The sequence below is a fragment of the Nerophis ophidion genome, linkage group LG09 (genome assembly GCF_033978795.1).
Source record: "Nerophis ophidion isolate RoL-2023_Sa linkage group LG09, RoL_Noph_v1.0, whole genome shotgun sequence".
NCBI lineage: Eukaryota > Metazoa > Chordata > Actinopteri > Syngnathiformes > Syngnathidae > Nerophis > Nerophis ophidion.
This window is the reverse complement of record NC_084619.1, coordinates 28,133,231-28,140,054: the sequence shown is the minus strand read 5'-3', so window position 1 is coordinate 28,140,054 and position 6,824 is coordinate 28,133,231. Positions and strand designations below refer to the sequence as shown.

Genomic DNA, 6,824 nt, shown 5'->3' with positions numbered 1-6,824 from the left:
ACAATACGAAGTTCCTGTAGTCCTGGGTTCAAATCCAGGCTCGGGATCTTTCTGTGTGGAGTTTGCATGTTCTCCCCGTGAATGCGTGGGTTCCCTGCAGGTACTCCGGCTTCCTCCCACCTCCAAAGACATGCACCTGGGGATAGGTTGATTGGCAACACTAAATTGGCCCCAGTGTGTGAATGTGAGTGTGAACGTTGTCTGTCTATCTGTTGGCCCTGCGATGAGGTGGCGACTTGTCCAGGGTGTACTCCGCCTACCGCCCGAATGCAGCTGAGATAGGCTCCAGCGACCCCCTGCCACCCAAAAAAGGGAAAAGCGGTACAAAACGGATGGATGGACGTTAGACTAAGTGAAGAACATTATTAGTTTTTAGGTGTATGTTTTTTTTTTTGTCAATTAGAACCTGTGATTTACTGCCGACCAGTCCAAGGTGTACCCCACCACTTGCTTCAAGTAATGGCTGTGATAGGCTCCAGTTAAACCGTGACTCTAGTGAGGACAAATGTTATAGAAATTAAATGGCTGATAATCAAAAGACATTTTAAAGTATAATGTAACTACTGTTACATGTACAGAAGGCGGAGATGGCTTTATTCCCGTTTAAATGAAGAAATACTCATAATCCTCGCGAATAAAAGGGGGTTGCTACCGAGCGTCTTTGTGTCGTTCTCGCCGTTGCTGGGTTTAAATTGGCTGTCATAGTGTACCAAATTTTCATCCTTAATCCTTGAACTATCCAGGTGAGAGGCATTATTTATTAGATTAGATAGATTAGATTAGATTAGATAATACTTTATTTATTCCTTCAGGAAAATTAACATTTTCAGCACAATCCCATTCAAGATCAGACAAACATTACAGGGAGACAGAACAGGATCGCTGACGGATCTGCCGGCTTCCAGCGCGCCTTACAAAAAAGGTGCGATACAGGTAAACAAGTGGGGGGATGTTAGAAAACAAATAGAAGATTAAAATAAAATAAAAAAATCGGTCTAAACCTGAGCCCTGGAGAGGGGGTCCAGACTGAGGCCAAGGGAAAAACACAACAACAACTCATAGCCATAGTACACTTCCCTCTCACGTGTGTGTAAGAGGGAAACATCAAAGAATACAAAGGCCATTAAAGACATTAAAGCAGCGGATACAACCAGACACTTCTACATACAGCCATGAATAAATAGTAAAACAAACATATACACTGTGGTGGCCTCTGTCGTGTTCCACACCATCGTCCGCTGGGGTGGAGGGAGCATGGCCAGAGACGGGAGCAGACCCAACGAAGCAACCAAGAGAGCCGACTGCACTCTCGGCCGCCAATCAACTCTCGGCCAGTGTCCAGTCCGCATGGATGAGCGAGGATACATCCAAGAAGACTGAGGTGTCCGACACCTGCTCACCCAGCCAAGACACCGTGAAGCCTCTCTGCATTTATGATCAATAATAAAACTTTCACAAGCACCGAGGCAAGGAAGCGGTTCATAGTTTGGCCAGGAGTGTGACTTATTCTCAGGAGCGACTTATGTGCGAAATTATTAACACATTACCGTAAAATATTAAATAATATCATTTAGCTCATTCACGTAAGAGATTAGACTTATAATATTTAATTAGGAGTGACAGATTGTTTGGTAAACATATAGCATGTTCTACTGTATATGTTATAGTTATTTGAATGACTCTTACCATATTATGTTGCGTTAACATACAAGGCACCTTCTCAGTTGGTTATTTATGCGTCATATAACGTACACTTATTCAGCCTGTTGTTCACTATTCTTTATCTATTTTAAAATGCCTTTCAAATGTCTATTCTTCGTGTTGGGTTTTATCAAATAAATTCCCCCCCAAAATGGGACTTATACTCCAGTGCGACATATATATGTATTTTTTTCCTTCTTTATTATGCATTTTCGGCATGTGCGACTTATACTCCGAAAAATAAGGTATGTATATATATATATATATATATATATATATATATATATATATACATGTATATTTATATATATATATATATATATATATATATATATATATATATATATATATATATATATATATATATATATATATATATACAAAACTTTACAAAATCAACTTGTGCATGAATTTTTGTGGGGGCTGTGAACGTCAGTTAAAATACTATACAAGGGTTACGGCCGCATATTCCTTGACGCGCTCTGTTGAGCGCACCGCGGGGCACCCTCCTGCTTTTACGGCGCGAGCGGATCCTGCACAGTCCTCAGTGTGATCTGCTGAGCGGCTGCATTCAGTCGGCAATCCACACACCTGACACTGATGAGATCTCTGCCTTCATAAGCCAGCGTGTCCTGCGTTCCAGTGGCAGAACGTAGCTACTTGTGCATGTACATTAAGCCTTACGCATCGCTAGCTTCCTTGCATTTGTGCTTCCTCGCTCTTTATGTTTCCCCTCCGTTGTGCTCATTGTGTATTGTCCTGTGTCGCCATCCAGCAGCCCTTCGTCAACCCCTGGTTTCAAGCTGTGTGTCTAGTCTCCCCGGATCCCCACTGGACTTCCTGCTGCCTTCCTGGATCTCGACCTCATGGCTGCCCCGGACAACGATGCTTTGCTCCAGCCCCTGACCTCCTGCCTGTCCCTGGACCTCCGAGCCTGCCTTTGCCTTTCTGGACTTCCGAACCGATCTCACCACGCACCTTCAACACCACCCGGTAACACGCCACATATAATCGCTACACATACCGTCATACCGTATACGTTTGGATTATTCATACACTTTATTTATGTATTTCAATAAACACGCTGCAAGCTAACGACGTCCTTGACTCCATGCCGTCTCCTTCTCCCACTGTACCGATACAACAAGTGAATATTGGAACGTGCGATGAGGGTAGGTAGGTGATGCAGAACATTACTTGTAATGATACAATATCAACATTTTTTACAACAACATGAAAATAATTTGTCCAGTGAACTGTGTTGTAAATCTATTTTCTGTATGATTGTTTTTTAACATTTACTCTGGTAATATTCAGTAAATTTGCACACAAACCTGGTATGAGGTTTCAGGGTATATTGTGCCGTTCCTCATTCTTGCCTATCGTGTGTGGAAACCGAAGAGGATGAGGGCTGGTCTGCTTGTCACTATGAACTGTTCGTTTTTACACTGTAGAATCTTCAGCCTGTTTAATGTTTTCAATGTACCGGTAAGTGTGATATCATTATTCTTGTTAATCGGACCATAAATACCGACAAAAGACTTTAGGCTTTGTGTTAAAGAGCCTCTTTTAGTGCTCTGCATGGGTTATCAGGGAAGAGGCCTGCATTTTTAGGTTTTTGTCGGATTAAATATTTTACAATAATGTTCTGCTGAAAGAATGATTAATTGATTAATTAATGAACATGTTTGCCAATATGGAGGATTATACAAATACTTCTCGAAACTGGAAATTCTAACAAAACAGATGTGATTCAAATTACCTTTTCATGAAGGATACTGCATGTACTTCACATACAAATACAGTAGAAGGAATGAAAGACTCCAAAATTGTGTTTTTATTTACTTTTTTCAAAGCAGTAAATGGGACCACGCACAAATTAACATTTTTATGAAAGGGAATGACTCTTATCTTTTTCTTGTTATCTTCTTAATGAGCAACTTGAGCATGCAAATTTAAATTTTAAAAACCCTCCAAAGGCATCACTGCCTCACCTGGTGTAAAGGTCACCTCATGTCACTACAGTAAAAATTGTCTAAGCAAACAGATAATTCTTTTTAACCAGAGTGTTAACACTGTATGTGAGTGGTGAGGAATTTAAAAGGATGTCTTGGTCGTATTGAAAAAAACCCACATATATTTGCATTTCATTAACTTAAAAAAAGCTGCCTGAAAGTAGTGTTACATTTTTATTTTTTTATTCCAAGATTGCGCCGCTGTAGTGGCTGCTGTTGGCAGGAGCTCTTTGCTCTCGTGTTGTCCTTTTGTGTTCCTGATGTTTCCCTCTAGTTTTCATGTGGGGTTTTTTTTGTTTTGCCTTTTGGTTCGGGACCCTTTGGGACTGTACGACAAAGGGTGGCACTTTCGTGACTTTTGCGGTGCGATTTTGTGAACTTCTGGATCTGCCTACCGGGAGCCTTTTGGTCATGGAGACCAGCTGCTGGGTCTCTGCCACACTAGAGTCTGTTTGAAGAGGCTGGAGGAGATGCGGATGAAGAGACAGGGCTGCGGAGCTGGCACTGAGTGCCGGGTCGGACAAGCTTCACAGTGTCTTGGCTGAATGAGCAGGTATCGGACGCCTCGGACTCCCTGGATTTATCTTCGCTCATCCATGCGGACTGGACACTGGCCGAGAGTTTGTGGGCGGCAGAGGGTGGGGTTCGGCTCTCTTGGTTGCTTCGTTGGGTCTGCTCCTGTTTCTTGCCATGCTTTCCCCCCACCGCAGGAGACAATGGGGTGGAACACAGCAAAGGCAACCACAGTGTATATGTTTTTTATTTTTTTTATTTGTTTTATTGTTGTTGTTGTTTTACTTTTGTAGTTGTATGAAAGAATGGCTGGTTGCATCAGCTCAGCTATTTTAATGTCTTTAATGTCCTTTGTGTTCTTTAATTTCTTTGATGTCTGATGTTTCCCTCTTACACAAATGTATGTGTGCTATGGCTATGATTTTTTTCCCCCTTGGCCTCAGTCTGGACCCCATCTCAAGGGTCCCAGGGTTAAACCGAATATATCGTTTTTATCAACCACCACCAGCAGCCCTCCACCCTCCCCAGAGTTTACCTGTTTCTCATCTTTTTTGTAAGGGGCACCGGAAGTTGGTAGACCCGTCAGCGATCGTGTTCTGTCTCCCTGTAATGTTGTATGATCTTTTGTCTGGTCCTTGTAGACCAATTGATCTGCCGTCAGGCAGCACTGTGGTAGAGGGGTTAATGCATCTGCCTCACAATATGAAGGTCCTGAGTAGTCCTGGGTTCAATCCCGGGTTCGGGATCTTTCTGTGTGGAGTTTGCATGATCTCCCCGTGACTTTGTGGGTTCCCTGCGGGTACTCCGGCTTCCTCCCACTTCCAAAGACATGCACCTGGGGATAGGTTGATTGGCAGCACTAAATTGGCCCTAGTGTGTTAATGTGAGTGTGAATGTAGCTGAGATAGGCTCCAGCGACCCCCGTGACCCCAAAATATGCAAGCGGTAGGAAATGGATGGATGGATGATCTGCCGTTTTGTTTATGCCCTGCGCCTCTTTCCTTCGTGGAGAGGGGGGGAACAGATTAGGTGACCACAGATGAGATGTTAGCTGTTCAAAGTCGGGACCCGAGATGGATCGCTCATCTGTGCATCATCTGAGGACGTCTCTGCGCTGCTGACTTGTCTCCACCCAAGACGATCTCCGGCTGGCCCTACTATGGACTGGACTCTCTATCTAGATCAGGGGTCACCAACCTTTTTGAAACCAAGAGCTACTTCTTGGGTACTGATTAATGCGAAGGGCTACCAGTTTGATACACACTTAAATAAATTGCCAGAAATAGCCAATTTGCTCAATTTACCTTTGATAAGTGTTTTTTTCATCATTTCAACAAAGACAACTCATTATTTCTTCTAAATTTTCCAGAACAAAAATTTTAAAAGAAATTCAAAATACTTTGAAATAAGATTTAAATTTGATTCGAAAGATTTTCTAGATTTGCCATAATAATATTTTTGAATTTTAATCATAATAAGTTTGAATAAATATTTCACAAATATTCTTTGTCGAAAACACAGAAGCTAAAATGAAGAATTAAATTAAAATGTATTTATTATTCTTTACAATAAAAAAATAAAATACTTGAACATTGATTTAAATTGTCAGGAAAGAAAAGGAGGGAATTTAAAAGGTAAAAAGGTATATGTGTTTAAAAATCCTAAAATCATTTTTAAGGTTGTATTTTTTCTCTGAAATTGTCTTTCTGAAAGTTATAAGAAGCAAAGTAAAAAAAATTCCATTCCATTTTCTACCGCTTATTCCCTTTCGGGGTCGCGGGGGGCGCTGGCGCCTATCTCAGCTACAAGTGAATTTATTTAAACAAGTGAAGATCAAGTCTTTAAAATATTTTCTTGGATTTTCAAATTCTATTTGAGTTTTGTCTCTCTTAGAATTAAAAATGTCGAGAAAAGTGAGACCAGCTTGCTAGTAAATAAATAAAATGTAAAAAAACAGAGGCAGCTCACTGGTAAGTGCTGCTTTTTGAGTTATTTTTAGAACAGGCCAGCGGGCGACTCATCTGGTCCTGACAGGCGACCTGGTGCCCGCGGGTACCGCGTTGGTGACCCCTGATCTGAAAACACTCAACGTCCATTGCACTGGTCATCCAGAGGACGGGGCTCCCCACATCTGCGCCCCCCCCCAAGTTTTCTCATTGTAATCCAAATTGGGTTGAGTTCTTTTCTTGCCCTAATGTGGGATGTCATTGTGGCTTGTGAAGCCCTTTGAGACACTCGTGATTTAGGGCTATATAAATAAACTTTGATTGATTGATTGATCTTCAATAAGATTGTGCTGAAAATCGTAATTTTCCCTCGGGGACTATTAAAGAATTTCTGATTCTGATTTTATTTACAATTTAACCTATGACTAGTTTCAGGGGAGGGAGAGAGAATGAGAGAGAGAGAGAGAGACAGAGGGAGAGAGAGAGAGAGAGAGAGAGAGAGAGAGAGAGAGAGAGACTTTTAACTTTGCATTTTCGTTGTCACTTTCAGCCAGCGGCTCTACCAAAACTCCACCTTGCAGCGTCAAGCTTGTAGTGAAGGAAGTCAAGTCAAAGTTGACAAAGTGTCGCCTGTCGCCAAAGACATCTA

The 6,824-nt window shown here is 41.8% G+C and overlaps 1 protein-coding gene across 1 annotated transcript in view; it reads left to right on the top strand.

Moving 5' to 3' along the window:
• Positions 1–6,714: 6,714 nt before the first annotated feature.
• plpp4 (phospholipid phosphatase 4) overlaps positions 6,715–6,824 on the top strand; it is a 216,807-nt gene continuing 216,697 nt past the window's right edge. The window contains exon 1 of the mRNA XM_061909943.1: positions 6,715–6,824. This exon is cut by the window's right edge and continues 299 nt beyond it. The gene's annotated coding sequence lies outside the window, so the exon portion shown is untranslated.